The 23,269-nt window shown below is 44.4% G+C and overlaps 1 long non-coding RNA gene across 1 annotated transcript; it reads right to left on the reverse strand.

Moving 5' to 3' along the window:
* Positions 1-7,319: 7,319 nt before the first annotated feature.
* Positions 7,320-12,841, reverse strand: LOC147243178 (uncharacterized). Its single transcript, XR_015110774.1, has 3 exons — positions 12,785-12,841; positions 7,414-7,491; positions 7,320-7,333 (listed from the first exon to the last, which is right to left on the reverse strand). It is a non-coding gene; the product is annotated as an uncharacterized LOC147243178 (long non-coding RNA).
* Between the last annotated feature and the right edge of the window lie 10,428 nt (positions 12,842-23,269).

The raw sequence follows: 23,269 nt of genomic DNA on the forward strand, positions 1-23,269 counted from the left end.
CTTGTTCCTGCCGCTGCTGCCGCCTCTCCATCACAGCCACCATCATAACCAGGGAGATTGCTTGAGTGAAGACAGGGCATGGAGAGGGAGAGGGAAAGAGAGAGAGAGAGAGAGAGAGAGAGAGAGAGAGAGAGAGAAGATGGGAGCTGCCAGTTTGCACCATCCTCACCCGCTCACTGAGATGTTAAATGTGTTTTCGGCCTCTCTGCCTCTCATCACCGGCTTGTCGATTGGTATGCAGACGGCGACTGTGATTCATTGCAGACGGCCTCCTTTACCAATTCTTTCATCCGGGGCCGCACTCTCATCCCCAGCTGTTGTGAGAATCATTTATGATAACAACAGGACAATCAGCGAAACGTTGTTTGAGTAAAACACATTCAAGTGTCGTTGCGGTCGGCCTCCTGTAGTCAGAGTAATGCTTGTTCTGCTTTTTAATGAAGCCTGGCTCCACTTGCCTTTAATCAGCTGGCCAAGAGGAGGAGAAAACTGATGTGATTATCTATTTATTAGGCAGTCCTCCTTGTGTTTTCCCATGTTCTTTGGCACCCGCACGTCCCATTAGAAGTGTGCGGTCAGCAGTGCTGAGGGCAGCACGTTGAACCCGCGTCGCACCATAATTAGGCCCCCCTCCACATATCACTGTTCTGCTTGGCTGTGCTCTCGGGAGACACACTCATCATGTCGATACACGTACCCCAGACACCGAACGCCTGACCCCGCTGATGCACACAAGCCCGAGGTAAATACACACCCGCAAACGAGCTCCTAGGTCTGTGCAGGCGTCCCCATTTGTGATGTGGGCGGGGGAGGAGGGAGTAAGTGCAATTATTTTAACCGAGTGTGATTTGATTTGGAAACTCTGTCATTGAAAAATACGCTGTTTAAATAATGAGTGTTTTTTTTTTTTTTTTTTTGTGGATATCTGTAATATGGATGTTTTCTTTAATCTGTAGAATATAATTTGTAGGGTGGACATCTCTGCAGGACCGCAATATTAAATTTAAAATGCCATTTTGACAAACGATTAGCTTTCAATAAATATTATGCCCTCCTGTGATTCAAAAATTGCAGTAAGGTATATTGCAATTTTGATTAACTGCATATATATGAAGAATGATGAGGGTGATTAATTATTTTACACGTTTTCATGGCCCCTGGTCAAACATTCCAGTCTCAGTTCAGGATATAGAGGTATACATTGAGCTATATTACCAATTCTCATGAAGATTAAGATTCTTTTAGACTTCTGTCGTACCGACTGCTACACATTTGCATTCATACCCCCTTTTTGCAGACACTGGTGTCTGTTCTCATTTTACATCTATTAGCAACATGTACAGTTTTGGATTCCAGCCCGGGAATTCAGTAAATGCTGGAAAATATGATGATTGATAACTAAGTACATACTTACAGAGATGATTGCTTTTTCCTGTCTCTCTCATCTGCCCACTTTTTTTATTTTTTCTCCCATCAATGCCCCTACAATGTGAGTACATGCAGACGATGACACACATCCATATGAAGAGATGCGGGGAAGAAAATGCAGATGCAATTTGCATTAGCATCTGAGAAAAATGAAAAAAATTAAATCTAATTTCATGATGAGCGCTGCAGGAAGAATAAAGGCTTGAGAGCCAACAGAAGCTTAAGGGAAGTGGAATTCACATCTTTGAGCTTGAAATTATCATTTTCATCATCTTCTCAGTTGCTTGGACACTAACAAGCGCCTCAGTAGACTTAGAATACAGGGAATACATGATGAAGAAATAGAGTTTGTTACTGAATTAAATATTACTTTTTTCAGTTTTTTTTTTTTTTGTCAGCTATTTGCCAAGCGCCGCTCACGTCCCAGGTGTTTCTTTGGTTAAGATTTGAATTTTAAGATGAGGACCGAGAGACAAAGCCGTGTGATGAGGTTTCAACAACCTCAGTAAACCGGTTCTCTGTTACTGCCGAGCGTACAACATCATGAATATTTGAAATGTTGGCAGAGCATGTCGGAGTCTGAGCATATCATTCCCCCAAAGGCATGCTTAACTGACGGTAGAGGAAAAAAAAAAAAAAAATCTAGAGATGAACAGACAGGGAAAAAGCCACAACTATTATTCTTGATTAAAACAGGGTTGTTGTTTTTTTTAAATACATATATTAATTACTCCTCTCCAAACTGCTTCGTGTTGCAAAATACATGATGACACGGTGGGAAATGAACAAAGGTTTTGTTTGGGTTTTTTTGTTTGTTTTTTCAACCACTGATTTTACTGAGTCCAGAGACAGCAAAGGTAAGCAGTTGCTCACTTCTGAAATTTCCTGACACACTGCAAAGAGAGATCACGTCCCCAGGCTCTGTCTTCCTAGATATACTTCGGCTGCTGATGTCACCCCATTCCTCCAGCTATATTTGACTGATGGGAAGTCCAGACAAGCCATGCACGTGTGTTTTTTCTCTAGTTTTTCAGGCTTGCACAATGAAAAACGCGAAATTGATGAGACATGCAGGACAAAGTCATCAAAAGGACACAATGAAGTGATTTGCTTTCAGGGTTGTAGAAGTTGTATGAAAGGTACAGTATAAACACATTTGTTGTGGTAAAGAGTGCCGCAGGAATTACATTTTTGATGCTGTTCCCAAAGTCCCTTGACTTGAAACTAGTAGGATTTTGACTTTAGATTTATAGATAAACCATTTCAAGTTTTGCTGAGCAGGTTAATGACAAGGAAATACCTCAGTTTTGGAACATTTGACTGTTTTGAAAGCGTAAATACAAGCGCTCGAAGTACAAAGCTAACGTTATGCTAACGAATGATACCATAGATGCGTGACCTCTTTATCAACACCACTAGCTCTGCACTTAATTCTTGAACATTTTACATGTCATTTGACTGCTTGTTCAGACGCACAAACACTTTGGTGAGGTATCACTTTTGTTTTATTCAGTAGAGCACAACATTCAAATATGTTAAGCTTGTGTGAATCTCAGACCTTATTTCAGGCATTAAACTTGAAACCCATTGACTTTGAGACATTTGGAAGTACAACAGCGCAAGTACAGCCAGGTATTATAAATTACTCCCGTACCGTCCTATTCATTATATAATGCTGTTTTATATGACTCAAAATAATTGCCTTTGCCTCGAGTCTTTACCTAACATAATGTGCACTTGCAAAATCCTACATAGAAGCATGACGAACAGTGTTCTGTTCAATCGCTGTGTTCCGTATGTGTCTTCATACCAATTAATGTGACCTCAAAGCAAAAGATTAGCGAGCTCTTTGATGGTGGTGCTTTGTTGTCATTTAAGACTCAAATGTCGGGAGTCAGGCTTGGATGTGACAAGTAATAGCTGGTTTTATTACAGTCTTGGATTTACAGTGTTTTGAAAAGGAGCCAGTGGCTATGAATAGCAGGACAGGCAGTAAAATGAAATCCAGGTCTGGAGTGAACCACTGAGGCAGATGATATGCAGGTTACAGATTCTAGAATCCACATGGGAGAACTGGGCGAGACAGACCGCAGGCAGGCAGGCGGGCGAGGTGAACCACATCGCTGAACAGATGATCTAACGGAGAGTGAAGAACTGATGTGTACTGCTGCAGCTTGTTGAGTGGATGAGAAAATCTGATTCATGCGTGCACATAGAATGTTGAAGTACAGGCGGGTGGAACCAGGAAGGCCACAGCCCCAAGCAACCACGCACAGAGGAACAATCTGGGGACAAACAGACCCCCAACCGAGACGTAAGCTAATTACAAGGCACCCTCCTCTGATGTGTTGACCCTCCTCTCTGAACTACCAGCCTACAGAAAGGGAGACTTGTTGTTGTCTCTCTCCCCACTTTCAGCTGCGGGGTCGTCTCAGTGCCATGTTTATCATTAAAATGATTCCAAGCTCCAACAATTGCACAAGGAAGAAGTTTGCCTTGAAGCCTTTCTTACTGAAAGTTGTTACAGAAAGCTTTTGTAATATGTGATTAATATCCTAAAAAGTTCTAAACCTAGCAAGGGAACTTTTGTTGCCTTAACACAACAAAGTAGCTTTGTTGCCTAAATCTGGTAGACTGCAGAAAACAAGTAAAGACAGAGGCGTTTTCTGTCACAGCTTTTGGATGTGGAGGCTAAGTTCTCCCCATCAACCTGAAAGGTTAAACTTGAAAGATTCTCTCCAATGGAAATCCCTGTTAACTTGTTAGTGGTTTTGTTTTTTGTTTTTTTTTTCTCCATACGCTACAGAAGACAGCATGAAAATAATAAGTAGCATACAGGAAACATGTCAGCTAGCTGTAACCAGGTGAACCAGAGTCGTGTCATGTGGTACATTCTGATCCGACCCGTTCACTGTCGTTCACCAGCTGTTTCTGGTTCAAGTCTGTGTATCTGAAATACTCCTGGAAATATCGCTTAACAGTGGGCAGCATACAGTTGCTAACACAACTAGCAGAGAGTAGTGTGTGTGTGTGTGTGTGTGTGTGTGTGTGTGAGAGAGAGAGAGAGAGAGAAGAGTTTAAGGTGAGTGAGGAGCAGAGGGTTTGGTTACACGGTGAATAATGGTTGGATCGGTAAATACAATATGAAGGCAAAGGTGAAGAACCATAAAAGCCGCTAGATGACATTTTTCTTTTTTTTTAATTGGAAAAATACTTCATGGGTTAAATCAATGTCAGGATCCATCAGGAGATTTCAGTGGAAAAGTGAGGCATAATTCAGTTTTAATACCTATTTATTTAAGCTCAAATGAGCCTGAGCGGATTGATGGTGTAATCCCTGGTCCTGGGTTTGAACCCAACCTCGCCTGCTCCAGTCTGCCTGTGGTGCAGTACATGCACATGTTCTCTATACGTCTAAGTGACTTTTCTCCCGGTGCTCAATTTCCTCCCTCCAGTCCAGACACATTGAGGTTAGCTGGAGCAGAAACTCCAAATGGGCTGTGTAGGTGTGAATGTGCCCGTCTGTCTATATGCGTTAGCTCCGTGATGGACTGGTGACCTCTTCAGGCTGGACCTTTTCTGAAATGCATTCTGGGGATAGTCTGCTGCCCCTCGCGACCCTCAGCAGGTACGGGAGTCCGGGGGATGGATGGAGGATAAATCTTTTCCTATAAAGATATTTTAGAAAATATTGCATGGTTCTTGTTTACCAGAATATAAATGTAACAATCTTGAGATAAATTTTCCTTTTCACCATCAAAATTAGTTTTTCCAGATCGCTGATCCAGAACATGATCTGGAGCTTAACTCCGTGATGACAACGTTGCCTGAAAGAATCTGGAGTCTGGACCCGATCCAGCGAGACTCTTTTGTTCAGAGAGTTTTACGTACAGTGTTCTGGTCGTGTTTTTTTTTTTTTTTTTTTTTTAGGATAACATTCTAAACACATCAACAAAATCAAAATCTTGGTTTAAGCGGAAGATGCTTCCAGACTTTTCTCACAATGTTATAGTTGAAATGTTTAGACTGATTCACATTTAACCTCATGAGAACCATCCATCCATCCATTTCTTCCGCTTATCCCGTTAAGGGTTGCGGGGGGGGGGGGGGTGCTGGAGCCTATCCCAGCAGCCTTCAGGCGAGAGGCGGGGTTCACCCTGGACAGGTCACCAGTCCATCACAGGGCCAACACGTAGAGACAGACAACCATTCACACTCACAGTCACACCTACAGTCAATTTAGAGTATCAATCAGCCTCGTCCCCTCTTGATGTCTTTGGACTGTGGGAGGAAGCTGGAGTACCAGAGAGAACCCAGCAGGAACAGGGAGAACATGGAAACTCCACACAGAAAGATCCTGTACCCAGAACTCAAACCCAGAACCTTCTTGCTGTGAGGCGATAGTCCGAACCACTGCACCACGGTGCCGCCCCCTCATGAGAACATCATTTAAAACGATCCTTTAAATCCTTAAGATATTCTTTAAACTTTCAATTAACACATTTTCTTAGAACTTGTGGCCAATATTAGGCAACGTAGAGGCAGCATTCCCTGCTAGCTGGGATACGATCGAGACGGTTTACGGAAAGGCAAAACCGTCTTTCACACGGGGACTCTGGATATTTGAACTTCGTCCGTGACGTGCTGAAGACCACAGCGAGGGGCTACCTCCTCCAAGCCAGCAGCCTGGAACAGCCTTCAGCATCTTGATCAGGATCAATTTGATCCCGCTTGGCTCAAGTTGATCACTTTCCACCACACGTCATCAAAATCAGCGCTGCTAACAAATGCAGGTTAGCACATCGTCTCCTTTAGAGGAAAAAAAAAATAAAAAGCATAATGTTAATTTGGTATTTTAAAAATAATGTTTTGATTAATCGTGAGATACATCACCTTTCAATGATTTAAAAAATATTTATTCATCGTGACTCCTCCCAAAGGATTAAAAACCGGCAGAGATGACCTGTGCTCGCTCAGTCCATGCTTCTGTTTAGCTGTGGTTCCTCTGGAGGCAGCAAACACATTCCAGGCATAAACAGCTTTGTGAAATCAAAATGCATGGGTTTTTGTTGTTGTTGCTGTTGTTGTTGTTGTTGTTTTTGTTTTAAGCCAATTGCACAAGAAGACAATTCAAAGGACAAGCGGGTGAGCAGATGGTAGTCGCATTATTACCCCGGTGCAAAATAGAAAACTGATGGTTTCACAGCCAGTGTTTTTTTTCTTGATTTTTTTTTTTTTTTGACCACTCGATTACTTTTTAAAGTGGACACATCCTAAAGCAGTGTTGGGTGAAAATAAGGGACATGACACAATGTGATGTAGCTGGAGAAACATGGTTTATTAGCCATGGATGATAGGAACATAAATATGGGCTCAAGGTGAACTTCGTCGCTGGGCTTTGCTGTGGAGCATGTCAGGAAAATGAAATGCTAACACGGCTGCCCTTTAAAAGAAAAAAAAAAAAAACCCAAACATACATTTTTTACAATTATTCATTCCAAATATCAGCTTCATATTATTTGCTTTTTCTTTCTCAGTGTCTAGGAGGAAAATGTGATTAGAATTCAGCTGAAGTGAATATCCAGCCATGTAAATCAAATCTGCTGGCTTATGAAAGAGAGGCAACAACAATTTTGAGAGCAATATGCAATATTCATTGTTCATAAATAATTAATTTGTTTGCTCACAACTCTGCCTAAAGTGATTGTGGCCCTTTTTCATTTGGGTATATATATCTATGGCAAAGTCTGTCCTTGTGAATAGAGTGGCATTTGTATTTCATTCACACACACCACTTTACGCATACTTCAGTGCTCTCTGCCACTGCCCCTGGTCCTCCTATCTTTCCAGACAGGGAGAGTTCCGCATCAGGCCTCCACGCACACAGAGTCAGACACACGATCTGCTGTAGATAAAGAAAATAATTACTCTGTAATGGTATCTTTCTTCTGAAACAGCCAATTATCCATGTGTTTGTACACTCACACAGGTACAAACAGTCATTAGCGCCGGCCTCTCCAGTGCTACAGGTTGCTCCACTGTGCAATTTACTGCAGATCTGAGCTACAAACAAATAGCAGAAGTTAACTTTTGAATAAGGATTTCCTCTCTGTCGCTCCCACCTGCAATTTAAAGGGTAGTTGGTCATTTATGGTCTGTCGAGTGCAATGTGCGGTGTGATGAATGAACCCTAGAGTGAGATGTGTTCTCCTGCCCTGGTGCAGCCAAGGACACACAAGCTAGCATGGGCCTCGCTTTAGCTTCCTTACACAGAGACAATTGCACTCTCAGACACTGAGCTTGTAGATCTGGGAATCGCATCGTCTGTGCAGCAGATGGAGTTAAAATCGGGATCCTGACTGTGTTTGCTCAGGTCCCAGGGATTGTGATAAACCCAGGAAGACGTATGTTTTACCCTCATTTCAGCGCTATCATGCAAGTATTAAAACAAATCGTCCTTAACAAAATTGCTCTTATTACAAAAAGGTGCTCCAAAGTCATTTTCCACTCAATTATACAACATACTGACTTTCAGTCACCATCACTTTAGTCAAAAAGAAAACTTAATGAGAGGAGGTGAGCGGAAGTTCAAACAGGCAGGGAAGACAAAAGTTACATGAACAAGTTCGAGGCACTCGTCTGGTTAAAAAAAGAAAGGAAGTGAAAATTAGAAAATTTTGAGAACAAACTCTGCTTGTACATAATGGAGCTCATTTCCAAAACACGCCTTATGGCACCAACGGTCTCTCTGAGGGACAGAAATGGAGTAGCCGTCTGAATAAAGGCTTTTTACGAGAAGAGAGCCACAGACTGTATGAACAAAGCGAGTCCTGACTGGCAGTTTGCCTCACTGCGAATTTGTTGACATCCTTATCGACTGCTGGTCTTTTCTCACACGGGGAGGAAATAACTAAATGTTTAGGAGCTGTAAGGACACATCATTTTAACACATTACGCACCACCAACTCCTGCTGAGGAGGTAAGTGGGTCCCTCCGTGTTGTAGCGTGCCAAACAAAGATGGAGACGAGCTATTCTAATTCCCACTTGCCACTGCGGGTCTGTAACAGGCCTCATCAACCATTTACACTTGGCCCTAAAACAACGATGACGAGAGTCCACATGTGGCGCACATCTCCGTGGATATCGTTTCTCCATTCCTGAACACGAACTCTATCTCCCCCGTCAACCTTTCTCTATCACCGCATCACACATTCCGCCAGCTCCATCTGCAGCCCGTTTATATCAGGACTGTATGTAGGAGTAGTGCAGGGTTTGGGCCAAGTGAAAGATTCTGTTCTAAACAGTTCCGAAAAAAAAAAAAAAAAAACACAGTTCAACCTGAAGTATTGCAAAAGAAGATTTTGTCATGAAAGCAAAAAAAAAAAAAGACAAATGTGAACAAAGTTCGCCACTGCGTGTTTTGTCCCTCCGCCGATTCATGTGTAACACGGGTCAGCTGCGTGTGTGTGTGTGTGTGTGTGTGTGTGTGTGTGTGTGTGTGTGTGGTCAGGCTGGTTTAGTTGGGTTAAATGGCTTCATACAGCTTAATTAGCATGTTATGTTAACTATGTGCTGTCTCACCAAAGCAGCCATGACCGAATCAATCTGATGAGTTGGGAAAAATCACTAGGGAGCGTAGCTGATCAATAGGCCAATAGGAGGTTCATCCAGTGTAGATGGATAGATGCAGTGTAGGTAAATCGAGGGAGACATGGATGGTTGTTCCCTAATCACAGTATAGACAGATGACTAAATGGATCCGTGGAGATTTTAATCAGATTTCGGCTATAACATGCAATATAAAAGGGAGGGGTTTTTTTTAGTTTAAAAACATGCAACACGTACGGCGAAGCAGCGCTGACATGCTCCACAGGTAGCATCAGTTGAACCGCTGGTGTCCAGTCCTGATATCTCACCGCTCTCAAAAGGCTGCGGTTCAGGATTCTGGCGGCGCCTTGATACCAGCTGCCATGAACCGCTGCACCTCATTGTGAAACCCACCTCTTTTCACCCCAGTTGTGTGTGTAAATAGTGCCGACAGGCTTCCTGGTGTCATGAATACTGAGTGTTGCAGATTGCCGCTACCCAGGGAAATCAGGGGGGTGTCAGAGGCAGCATTTGTAGAATGGAAACACACGTCATGCCTGTCAGAAATGGCTTTTGTTTTTAGTCAGGCAAAGGCCTTCCTCTCAGCGTGAGAGTCTGCACTAGTCCATGTTAAAAGAAGATGACACTGCAGTCAACAGAAAACCGAAAAACACTAAATCTGAAAAGAGTCTTTTTTTTTCTTCTTTTTTTTTATGCGGAGGGGCATAAAAGAACGTGCAGTCTGGATCAAGTTTACTCAGCACGCTTCCCGGCCTCTTGGAGGATCAACAGAGCCGGAGCTCATCAGCGCTGAAGCTGCGTTCACATCAGACAAATGGACAGCCCACTCTCTGGACAGCACGGGGGGAAAAAACAAAAAACAAAAAAAACAAAACAGACGTTGAGCGACTACAGAATAAAATATGTCGCTTAATGCCACATTTGTGAATTCAAAGTATTTATCAGTTTGGAAAAATTGCAGTTGCTGCTAACAAGGGGTTGAAAAAGACTCCGGAGCTTTGCAGTTCTAATGATTACATTTATGCTACTAAAGTCATCAAAGGGGTGTGAATTGGTGGTGAGAAGAAAACGGCATCCTGACGAGGATTTCGGGTTCTGGTCGGATAATTCTGGCTGTTCCTGCAGAAAGACTACGAGCCTGTCATTGTCCAGGCCAGCCATGTTTACTCCTGAGTGAGGGAGCTACTTGACATCCGGCGGCCCAGGACAGTTTCAGCTGTTAACTTTGGGCAGAAATGCAGTTTACCGTTACCTGCCAAATCCCGTCTGGTTTGCCGTCTACCATCTGCATGATTCAAGCTGAAAAGAGCAGATGACTTGAATTGGAGTAAACACTATCCTGAACCTTTACACATTTTAAAAGCTGCACCATGGCAAATAGTGTTCTTGTTGGATGCTTTTTTCTTTTTTTTTAACTCGCTGCTGTCTCTTTCCCTCCATCTGGACCCGACTAAGCCGCGTTGCCGCGGTTCTGCACCGGAAACCAATCATGACTGTGAAACCAAATCATCTGCCCACTTTTAAACTTTGTCTCCTCTAAGATCCCTCTGCCAGTTTGGAGGTGACCTATTTTCTAAGTGAAGCATTCGTCAACTCTGGCTCGCTGGGGGAAGCTTGCTTGTGCCCTGCGAGTGTTTTTACAGTATTTAATATGCATGCAGGGTAGACAGGAAGTCCGTTGTGCAGTTTTTGAGTGATGGCCAAAAATGTATAAACGATACGCCCATGGGTGCCTGGATGGATGTTGCAGATTGCAACAGCATGCTTAATGACTTTTTAGGTTGCTCAGAGGAAAAGGTAATTACAGTTTGCTGGAGCCGTTAAAGTGCTGCTTGTGTCTTTCTATCTCACAAACGCTCAAGTCTGTTGTTCTCCAGATGGAAGTGTAAAGCGATCGTTCACCTCTGGTGCCATGTTTGAGCAGTGATGCTGGCTGCGTAAATAATCAGACAAAATAAAACGTGAGCATTACCTAATGAGCTCTGGGTCCATTTCCACAGGTGGCCGCTTGCAGTTATGACTTTTAAGGCAGCCAAATGGAAAAATACACGTTTTTCCATTTGAGCTTAGCCCGTGTGTGATGCCCACCAGAGCAGAATATTGTCAAAGTACCAGAGCTGTAACCCTCTTATGTTCTTCCCCAAACGCTAGCAAATACACAAACATGGATACCCTCTCCTGTCTGGCCTTCTGGTTTACTGTGTGCTGTTTTTGAAGATGAATGCAGTGCCCAGGGAGGCTTGCTCAAATGCCAAATTGTCTTCTCTCATGCCATATCCAACACCTTGTGCACCGTATGACTGAATAAACTTAGTGAAATGTCATACAGCTCCAACAGTGAAAGGAAAGTATTACTGCTGTGAATCCACTCTGGCCCCGCGATTTGATTTGATGAGCATTCATCTGTTTTTCGTTTTGGTAACACAATCCGTCTTGATCATCTCAGTGTATCACATCCTCAGTTTTCCATCTGACTGCGCACGACTCTTTTTTTCAGTTGGATAAATACAATATGAATTTCCTTTTTGACTTAGAAACTGCTTTAATAAATCGGAATACTAAATGTACTAGTTCTCGCTGAAACAGCCACTGATCGGGATCCTATGTCAGAAAGGGATGTCAAAGTTGACGGCATCTCCTCAGTTCTTGGCTGAGATGAGCTCACCGTTAGCTCCGCGGCTGCAGATGTTAGCTCAGGGAAAAAAAACGGATGATGTGTGTAATATTACACAAATCGCATGTGTCTTGCCCAGCTAATGCTTTCCAGCAAGTTCCTAGACTCCAAAATGTGCCCAGATATTTGCAATACTGCACTTTATTGATCACTTGCTGCCGATCCCTGCCTCCCTCTCTGCTGAATCTACCGTAACGTTAGCTTAGCGTGTAGCCTTAGATGGATACGGCCCTCGCAGTTAAATGCATTCTTGCTTATGAATCTTGATTGAAATTTTTCAACTTTGTTTTCCAAAAAGTGGCACATCATGGTTTGGCGATAGTGGCCATCTAGCAACCGAAGGGTCGCTGGTTCTATCCTCACTCTCCCTGGTGACCATGTCCAAGTATCCTTGAGCAAGATACTGAGCCCCTAATTGCTCCTGATGGCCCTGTGATGGACTGGCGACCCATCTAGGGTGAACCCTTCCTGTTGCCCAATGTCAGCTGGGATAGGCACCAGCCCCCCCCCCCTTAACGGATAGAAAATGGATGGATGGATTTTCCAAAAATCAACAAATGTCAGTGGTCTAATCGTTTAAAAGCATTTGCATCGATGCAGAATCTTCTACACCTGCTTCCTCATGCATCTTGAAATTGAAATGTTTCAACACGCCAGCGTTACTACAGAGACGCTCTCCTTCTCTTTGTCAGACTTCATAATTTAGTTCTTTAAATGTGAGAGCACAATTAGCGTGACACATCTTGAATGTGAAAGGTGGTATTAACTTCCAACAGGGAAAGGAGGTGATGGAGCTGAGAGCATCCACAGAAGACAGATGGGAAGTTAAAGACTCTGGTTCCCCAGTGGGGTCCCGCTCTGGTCCATATTGGATGGGTGATGCAAAGGTACAGAAATAAACAGAGTGATTAGCAGCAAGCAGATGGGGTACGAGCAATAATACACATACATCACCATATGACAAAATAAACAAGCTTTTAGACTTGACAGGACAGAAAATAGATTTATAATCGTCCAAACTGCTTAATTGTTACTGACCATAGTGCGAACTGCCCTGACAACCTGATAATTACCTTTTAATGCTGGCAACAGCTCCGAGCCGACGGTTCTCGTTGATGCGGTATCTCTCCAACGCCTCCGGGGAATGTCTTCAAATTTGCCTCAAACTCCCAGTGGGACGAGAGAGAGATTTTGCTGGTCAAAGGTCAACATCCTCGTCGCCTCACTTGAACGGTGCGGTTTCTAGTTTGTCTCGCAGTCGTGTGTAAGTCAGGAAGTAGCAGTAGGGTCATGTGCCACTGTATCGGGAACTCACAAATATTTTAAACCACACACTTGCTGTGGAGTGAATGAGGCGTGTTGTAGACTCATTTTCTTAATTATCAGCCTTATATAACGTACGCTTTTGTTGACACAAAGATTTGTTTTTGTTTTGTTAGGGAAAAGCAAAAAGCACTTGGCCCCCTAACATTTCACGGAACCTGTCAGAGGGAGAAAAATAAAATAATAAAGTTGTTAAATTTCATGAGTAATGAAGACACATGCTGTCACAGACAGAGGAGGAGATGTGGAGCAAGAAATGGTTAGACATTCTGAATTAGTGATTTAATTTTAGAGCGCTAAAGATAAAAACAAAGGCAGCAATGGGGAGAAAATAAAGTTGCCGCGTTCTCAGCTCCAGCACTGAGCTGTTCAAGGGCACCAAGCTAATGATGGTATGAAACGGACGGACGAAATTAATCATTTAGGCTGTAAAATTAAATTTGGATAGACTATATCAAATATTAACTCCACTAAAATTCATTTTACTCCTCTGATCTTCTGTGCGGTCCTTAACTGAGGACAGGTCAGCTCACTAACACAGGAGGGTAACCGCATGAGGCGGTCGGATGATTTCATCCTTGAATGGAAACGGTGAGCAAGCGCAAACTCAGACCTGGTCACCAACTGTGAGCAACCCACCAATTACTGCATAGTTATCAATTAATTTCATGCAGTAACATTGGGGGGCGCCAAACCACCCTCTGGTTCCCCAGTAGTCACTTCACCACAGCTGCTGAGGAAGGAGAGGCTCTCTGAGGACAAGATTATTTGCTTCACGTGGGAATCCTCCCCCCCCCCCCCCCCCCCCCGGCAACTTAAAATTGCCTTCAACTTGAGTGACAAAATATCAGAAAGCAATCTGGCTTCATTCTGTTGAAATTTAAATCTTCACTGCATGATTTTCTAAATTTAAATCACATGAGCAGGTTTGATAATGACTTACGTGAGTCTTTTGACACAATAAACGGACCGCAGCTGCGTTTTATTTTCCGATGCTAATTGCTAAATGATTGACCCGGCTGACACCCAGCCTGTTTCTACCTTTGCAGAAATATTAAACATTGCATAATTAAGAGGATTTCTTTGAAACTGTGTTGCTAGGAAACGGCTAAGGTCCAGCTCATGATATTACCAAACACTTCAGCATGAACAATTACATGTTTCTGTCTAAAACTGAGTACGGCAGCATTTCGATGACCATGACTGCATGTTTGGTGGTATTTTTTCCTCAAGTATTCTTGATTGTTGTGTTTTTAGTGTACTAACTGGTCCACTACACTGATCTGAACCTGTCAGTTACTCTGAAGAACAAGTCAAACGTGTACTTTTACTTTTGATACCATGCGTAGAGGTAAACTCAATACCAAATACTCTCATATTGCAGTAGGAAATGTTCTCAACATCTGTTGTGGTACTCTTTTGTCTGAGTATTTCCTTTTCTACTTCACTGAAGGAACTGTGTACTTCTACCACTGTGCATTTAGTCGTAGGTGTAACCTGCAGTCGCAGTCACTGTTGTAGAGCAGTTTTATGGCAGGGACCCAGAAGGTCAGTCAGAAGTGAGAAAGACAGTATACTCAGGTACACTTCAGTGTATTAGTACACACCAAAATAAATTATTGGTATATGTCAGGATCAGTGTTTAACCGTATTAGAGTAATAAAATATTCAGTGATACACTGATTCTTTTGGTTTAGAGTAGACTGCTCTGGCGAGGGGACCAGGTTGCCTTCGCCTGTCACCCCTGATGGTCCTTTATTGTTTCTGAAGATGGAACAGGGCGGGGGGGGGGGGGGGGGGGGGGGGTCTGAGCTCCGTGTTACAGCGCCACTGACCCTGTTAGGACCACCCCTGTGTCATCTGCTCTTCATGGAGACACTGAATAATGAAATGGAATTTTACAAGAACCGCCCCCCCCCCCCCACACACACACACACACACAAACACACACGACCTGCCAGCAGGACCCCTGAGGGCCAACTGGAGCCCTTATTTGGGAACTGCTTAACTGTCAAAACTTTAAAAGTAAAGTGTTACTTTAAATTTAAAAAAAAAAAGTTGCCTTAAAATATGTAGGGCAGCAGTGAATGTCTGGTTTGGACTGACATCTCATTGTTTCGAGCAGAGACGCGGTGTGATGTAGCAGATGAACGCTACGTGACGGACACTTTGTCATCGTCTCTGTGTGATAAAGGAGGCACGGTGAGACCTGAAGACAGGAGAATAGACTGTGAGCTCGGTGTCGATTGCAAAGGTCTGTCGATGGCTCCATCTCCTGAATTCCAATTCTCTCTCTCTCTCTCCCTCTCTCTCTCTCCCCCTCTCTCTCTCTCTCCCCCTCTCTCTCTAGCAGAGCAGCTGCGTCTCTCTTGCCTTTCCTGACGCCGAGCGAAGCCTCCCATACAGATGAGCGCTGGAAGCCACGCACCTCTTGACGTAGCCACAGACCGGTTGCGGTGCCACTCGGTCACTGTAGCACGTATTGCGCAACGTGACTGATGCTCAACTGCTCCACGGTGGTCACATCCGGCCTCCCCCCCTCACCCCCCAACCACCCCATCTATAGCAACACCGCGTGAATTCATTAAGAAAGTGGGGCGAGAACACCGAGCACCGCCGAGGAGCCGTAGTGGAACGATCCGCCGCTTCCCACCGGACTGGACCTTCTTCTTCATCATCATCATCATCTTCTTCTTCTTCTCACCGCCGGGAGAGATGCGCTCAGCGTCGGGCGCTGTCGTGATGTGACTGTGGGAGAGAGAGACAGAGAGAGAGAAGGCACCAGCGTCCACTCCTGTAGCCTGTCAGCTTTAATTGTTTTAAAAGGTGAAATTGCGAGGTGATGGCTTCGTCTGACAGCTTGCAGTTAACGCGGCAGCAGCGGCAGCGGCAGCAGCGGCAGCGGCAGCAACGTCCGCGGAGCGAGCCGTGAGCACAGCTGGAGCTGATGAGGAGCTATGAGTCCGAGAAGCCTACGTCTGCCCCTAGTCCTCGTTCCGGTGCCTCGTTAAAGTCCAGGGACATAAGGTACTAGAGGAGCGCTCATACCTGGCGTATATGCGCGGTTGCTGTTTCTGCTAAGGCCGGGCTCTCTGCAGCCCACTCCCCGCGCCTCCGCATCCTCTGCGCCGCCTCTCTACTTCATGGCTGTGGACATCAAAACCACCTGAGTCTTTTTTTCTTTCTTTTTTTCTTTTTATCTTCTGCGCTCATTACAGACGAAATCAATCGACGGTTTGTGTCCATGCACCTCTCCTCCACCGCCCCGGAGCGGACTTCTTACCGTTGGTCTAGCTGGATATGCAGAGATTAACGTGAAAGGATGGATCCAATTATCTGTATTTTGGGCTGCTGGCGCTGATCGTGGAGGGCTTCCGTTGCCAAGGAGTGTACGGTAAGTGTGTGCAAATGTGAGCATGACCTTGTGATGGGGGGGGGGGGGTGGACGGGGGGGAGACCAACCAGTGGCCGCTCATAAACCGCCACTTCGAACCGCAGGGGTTCTCCACAATAGAAAGTATGCCGCGTTTATGTGTGACAAACCAGGTCTGAATGTCACGTCGAAGCGAGGCTCCAAATGTGCCCAGCCACCCTGAGGTTATACAGCAAAATCGCGTGTGTAGCCAATCATGCACAACCCCCTTTTCCCATCCAATCCATCACTCTCTATGGTGGGTGAGCGGGCTAAATTTAGTAGCGTGATTTCAGCAGAACCTGCTGGAATTTTTTTTTTTTTTGCTTATTAATGATCAGTCAGAGACTCTAAAGGTCAACGTAGACTATTTTTGTGAATGCCATTTAAAGGGGAATGCGGTGTGGTGGGTTTATCTGCCTACATCTGTCTGATGTTTGTCTGAATCTCTCATACACAATGAGAGCACACACACACACACACACACACACACACACACACACACACACACACACACACACACACCTCTTTTGCTTGTGCAACCAGTGGCAAAGGCTCTCGTTGTAGCAGCCGAGGCAGCTTGAAGCGAGCTGACATTGGGACGTAGAGGGAAACTCGAGATGCTCAGCCTTGACCTGCAGGCTGTGGTTTTGACCAAAGCAAAAAGCTGCACAGGGGAGAATGTGAGGTCAAGTGTGTGCTGTTGCCAAGCAATGAGATCTTTGTTGCAATGAGGAATGTAGAACACGCGTCAGGTGCTGCATCTCACCCATGATGCACCATCAATTCTTCGTCTGTGCTCCAGCAGGTGTGTAAGTTACTAAATCACACGTGAGGAGGGCTGTGGAAACCTGTTGTTGACGTCTCTTAAAAGTGTGGCCATTGATTTCATCATCGCCAAACCTCTAAGCACTCATTAGACAGGGCAAGATTTGTATGAAGGTGTTGTGTGGAGTCAGTCAATTCCTCCAGTTATGCCTTCAGCCCAGGGGCAGAGCTGCTCATCAAAAATTAATGTTCCAAGGAATCGCTGTCCTTACTTGATGCCAGACCCCCCCCCCCCCCCCCCGTCTACCAAATCAGCCTCTCCCAAGATGTAAATATTCAAGGAAAACAGGTATTATTCCAACCATCCCAACCGATCACATGAATTTCAGATCAAAGCTGCAGATTCTCTGCAGCTGGAGCGAGCCGTCCTTAGAACAGCGTGTGCGTGCAGATGAGGGTGCAAGCTCATTAGACGGGATCATATCCCATAACGCAGGACGTGTTGCTACAGAAGCGGGAGTGGACTCGGAGGCTGACAGCAGCTGAAGAGAAGCAAACAGAACACATGGAATTGTTTGAACATTTGATTTGTGCATGTTGTGAGGTTCAGAAATCACTGTAGGGTTTCACCGCTGCCCCAGGCCCCTCCCCCGAATCACCGAATCACTTCAGAGTTTGATTTTGGGCTACACCGTCCCCCAATCAGCTGAGCTACGCCGTAGCCTTTATCGTTCTACGGTGGTCTAACTGTGTCACGATGTATTTACACAACCGACGCACTAGCTGGGAGCATTGCTGAGTTTCCTCTTGAACTTCCAAAAATGGCGGCTGAGATGGTGCGAATGATTTATTGAATTCATGTGATTGCAAAAAGAGCTGAGACGGAAGGACTCAACGCACAGTTGGCTATGGCGTACAGTATACGGTCACGTGTACCCGCGCCTGAGATTCTGGCATCGATGTTGAAGCGTAACCGTAGATCAAACCTTAGAATCGACTTGAGGCCTTCAGTCCAGCCTAAATATAGACGGCACTCTGGGTTGGAATCATGCTGACAGCAATACAGACTCATTGTGGGCATTCTCGTCGTGATTCTTACAGATAATCCTCCCTGTTATTGATTTTTAGGGGTGATGATTTGTTGTCCCTTGAGGAGGTCGCAGGCTGGATCAAGCTGGCCCTCATGTGGCTTGCCCCGGGTCGGATTAAGTCCTGTATTTTTTTAACCTGGCCCTCCTTGTTTTCCCAAGTTTTTGAATGAAACGGCAGCGCAGCAAAGTCCATCTGGTAAAGGTGCTTGTATTGATTCTAAATGTCCAACAACAATATGGAGTGGCGATCCCCACAGAGTCGGATCTTTCTCTTCACATTTCACTTCTCCCAGGTCACTTCATACCTCTGGCTTGTACTGCTTACTGCTGAGTGATTGTGTTTGACATTATCCTGCCAACGCCAGCTAATAACGTTACCCCAGCAGGTCTCAGCGCTCTTGAAACAGCATTTTTCTTCAAGTAAATGTGCTTTAGTGAAGGATTTCTTCTCCTGTTTCTCTATACTGGTCGATGGTCACTGCTAACACAATGAGCCGCAGGTGCAGAGTATTGATGGAGTGTTTTCATCCATTTGTAGCATAACAAGTCACAGGTTCACCACACCCCTGACCCCTAAAGGTCACCTGTGAAAGCCTGTGGCAGATCACTTTGTAGCCATGATTTGGAAATTTTTTTTTTTTTCTAATCTCACACATAACTCTCTATTCCAACTTTTTTTCTTCCCCCTCAATGTCTCATTTTAACTCAAGTTTACACTTTCGTCTTCCCTGCAACAACTTCTTCCCGCAAGAATTCAGAAGAAGAAGACGTCTCTCACACGTTCGACACAGATGTATATCTGTAGGGAGCTCTCTCATGATGTTGTCAGACACTTTAAATAACAATCTGAGCCTATCGGCGGCAAAACACACACTTTGATGCCATATTTTGTTCTTTTAGCCCCTGAAAAAAACAAAAAGCACAAAAAAAAAAAAAAAACAGGCCCAGGTTTAACAATCCTTAAGGAGTTCCTTGCTGTTGCCGTAAGTTATTTTATTGTAACAGGACTGCGAGACTGTGGAAGCTAAAATTGTATTTTCACATTCCTGTGAATGGCTCGAAGCCCACGGTGAGTCCTGCACGCGCGTCGTGTTTGAAACACGCAGCACACCCCGGGGGAGGCGGGCTGAATGAAAGTTCATCAGCAAGGTTCAAAAGTCAACATTTATTATTGATGGCGGCAAAACATTAGCATGCATTTTGTGTTTCCTACCATCGTATTCGCTGAAGGGCTTGACATGTGAAGCGGCAGGTTGCTAACATTGAGTGTTGTGAAGCTCCGGTGAGACGTGGGTGGGCGACTAAATAGAGCCAGGGCTGAGAGGAAAAAACAGATGCAGTGGTGGCAGTAGTTTGACTACAGGTTGCTGTCAAGGTTTGAGTCATAATCTGAGTTATGTTGGGAGGAGACTTCATGGTAAAAGCATGACCCAGCAAGGCTTGTTTTCACAGAACCAAACGACGCGAGTGAATCTGCAGCGGTGTACGAACGCGTGTGGCATTGCTGCAATCTGCTTGCAGCCTGGCTCACGGAAGTTAGGCCTTAAGGAATGTGATAGAACCTGAAACTGCTCAACATCTCTGCCACATTTGCAGCGTCTAAGTCCGGAGAGCTTGAAATATGTGAGGACCCCCGTCAAAAAGTCGCTGTCCGTGGTCCTGAAACAGCAGCACAGCAGCATTCATGCACATCTTGAGTCATCGTTTTGCTGTTGTTTTTTTTTTGTTATTTTTCTACAGATAAATAATGCACAACACTCCTGTTGTGCTCGGGTCCACGTGGACTTTTTTTCAAAAGATCTTTTTTGTACTCAAAAATGAGCTAAATATTGTAGTTTTATGTAAATGGCGTCTTTTGACCCTAAATTCCAAAGAGCAATGTGAAACTTGAGGTAATGAGATGGAAAGACGCTTGCTCAAAGGATATAACACTGAATTTAGAGATAATCTATCATTTATGCCTGAACAATCAAACCAGGCGGGGGAGGACAACAAATGCTCAGTTGCTTTTAAGACAACACAAAGGTTACACAGAGCAAGCTAGAAACTACACACAGTGGACTATTAAAAACCCACAGCCGCCGTGTTACTGCGACACATCGTAGACTGGAGTGGTGTGTTTTCAGGTGGCTGCTGTTGGGGAAAACTCGCAGACAGGTTCATCTTCATCCTTCCCCCTCAGAGTCACAAGAAGCTCGATACCCTTCTGTCCTCTGTGCATGTGACAGGGGAGTAAAAAGCCACATACCCAAAAAGTCGGCATGTCACTTTATGATAAATATCAGCCTGATTCCAAAACATCCGAGCCGTGGGATCGGACGCTCTTTGCCACGCAACAGTAGGAATGTGTGATTTGGCGTCGTCGTCCCAACCAGCGAGCTACGTATATTCTTGCAGGAATCTCGCGACTCAAACTAAAGGTCACATGATTTGGGCGGACGTGTAAGAGGAGAGGGGAAATTCCGGTCAGAGAGAACGTGAACTTAAAAGGGAAAAACTTGCTGTTTTGGATTGTTTTCCTTCAAAAAAAAAAAAAAAAAAAGCAGAAAAAAATGAATTATGGTTATTTTCTGATCGTGTCTAAATTTAACTGACAGTGCTATTATCTGATTAATGTATAAATGCATGATATGAAATTATATTTACTGTAAGAGAAGGTTTTTAGTAGTATCACCTACCCTCACCACATATGAAGGATATTACTGCTCAGCTCCCTCTGCCTCCCCAGTAACTCTAACCCTGGGTTTTTGCGAAGCCCTTAACAGGACTGATTTTTGTAGAAAACATACGGTGCGGGATTTTCAGGAGTTGAGTCCACAGTACAGCAGAATGCATTATACTAATAACTCTTCATATTTATATCCTTTTGCCCCTGTAAGCTGCTTTCTGCCTTCAGATTCTATCATGTCTGTCTTTCAAAGCTTCTCATTTTTCCAAATTTAGCCAAAAGCAGACGAAGAGGACAGTTAGCAAGAACTTTCCCATGTTGCCTTTTTATCAGTATACTTCATCGGCATGGACTAAATGGTGGATTCATGTAGTTGTAAAGAAGAAATCACCTGCTAGTGTTTAAAGAGGTGCCGCCAGAGTCATTAAAAAGGATTGATGAAGGCTAGTCATCCCTCCATGACTCCAGGCCACCGAGGGGAAAAAGAGACACCGCTGAAGTACAACATCTGCTTCTCCTTTTTTTCCCTCCCCACTCTTTCCACAGTGGGCCTTTCTCATCACTTCCCAGCAGCTCCATTCGTATCTCCATCTATGCTCACGTTGGCAAGTGGCCGTCCCTTCGTTACAGCACCGTCTAGTGTCAAATAATCGCAGATGAAATGGCTCCAAATGGTGCTTATGTGTGTTGTTGCTGGCAACTTAATGCCATTAAATAATCATATCAAAAGGCTACAATGGAACATGACTCTTGGTGTAGCATTGACATGTTTTTCTGGTTGTTACTTTATCTGGAGATGTACCGCCTTCAGTGTGTTCTCTCTGCATCAAAGTCAGTCGTCGACACCCTCTGTGGGTTGTGCAAGATGCTCCTGATTTTGTGTTATGCCACGGAAGAGAAGCAGAAAAAGTTCCTTCTGCTTATTCTACCATCTCTCTCTCTCTCTCTCTCTCTCTCTCTCTCTCTCTCTCTCTCTCTCTCTCTCTCTCTCCCCCCCCCTCTCTCCCCCCTCCCATTCGCATTGAAGTCCAAGCAATTGCTGGGGTTTCTTTTCATGAGCCCCGGTTCAGACGCTTTGGCTTCTAAGCTATGCAAATGGATTCTGCCAGTGAAACTAAAGCCGTCTTTGTTGGTTCTCAGAGGCCTCCTCCACAGAGTCCTTCATCATTCCCTTGGATCGGGACCCTCACATTTCCCACTGTAATGAGACTACGGATAACTCTATCTCTTCTCCTCACTCCCACCCTCAGTCTCCATCTCTCTCTCTCTCTGTCTCTCTCTCTCCCTCTCTCTCTCTTCGTTCCCCAGGAGAACCGTGGATGGATATCTACAGTATATGTGCTTCAATCAGAGGCAAATGAGGATATACAGCTGGGTACGGGTGCAGTAAAAGTAATTTGTTGGTGTAGAGAAGTGTGCTGTACACATTGGGGACTATTATGCACCCTTGGGTGGGTTTTCAGATAGCAACCAACTTAATCATATCAAATGTCAGTTCTCTTTGGACCAAGTCTACTGAGATTCGCAGTGAATACACTGCTGCGCGTTTGAATGTAAAGTCTGAGGCACCCATTGCTGTGTTTGACGTTCACTGAATAATCTTTGACAATTCAAACACTTCAAAACAATGTGATTGAGGTAGAATCGCTATTTTTTTTTAAAAGCTACTCCACCTCCGTAGTAGTAGTAGTTAGCGCTGTGAGAGAGGGATTCAAAAAGGTCAAATTCGAAGCAGCTCAAGCGAAGATATCTTATATTCTCTAGAGTTTAAAAAAAAAAGGCTTTCCACAATGAAACCGGGGTCTAATTTGATCATCACTTCCTGTTAAATTCCCACATCATTCAAACTTAATTTTCTTACTTTGTAGCACAGGCTGTGGTCTCCACAGAGCTAAAGCTGGGATCATCTGATTTCAGTGAAATCTGTGTGTAAAATGAGTGGTATTTTGATTTCCTTGACTTGAGGATTGGCTCTGAAGCAAAGAGGTCTTTCTTTCATATTATTTTTTGTCTGAATGTAATTTTTAGACAGCAGAAACACTTGCATTTTGTTCCATGACCCTGCAAGTGACAGATGTAACTCCCAACTGCCTCATGGACTCAGATGATACTGTCAGTGACACCGGGATTTTTCGAATGCAAACTAAATAGGGTGCAACCTCATTGTGTTTTCTCATATTTTTGTCAAATGCTTTGCATCGCGTACTGCAGAGTCTCACGGCCCTCATAGTGCCCAAATGGGGATGATGTCAGAGCCATTGCTTGAGTCGTAGCCCACAGTTTAAGAGGTGAGTCC

Source organism: Aulostomus chinensis, chromosome 20 (assembly GCF_037954235.1).
Source record: "Aulostomus chinensis isolate RoL2024-O1b breed Wild chromosome 20, RoL_Achi_v1.0, whole genome shotgun sequence".
NCBI lineage: Eukaryota > Metazoa > Chordata > Actinopteri > Syngnathiformes > Aulostomidae > Aulostomus > Aulostomus chinensis.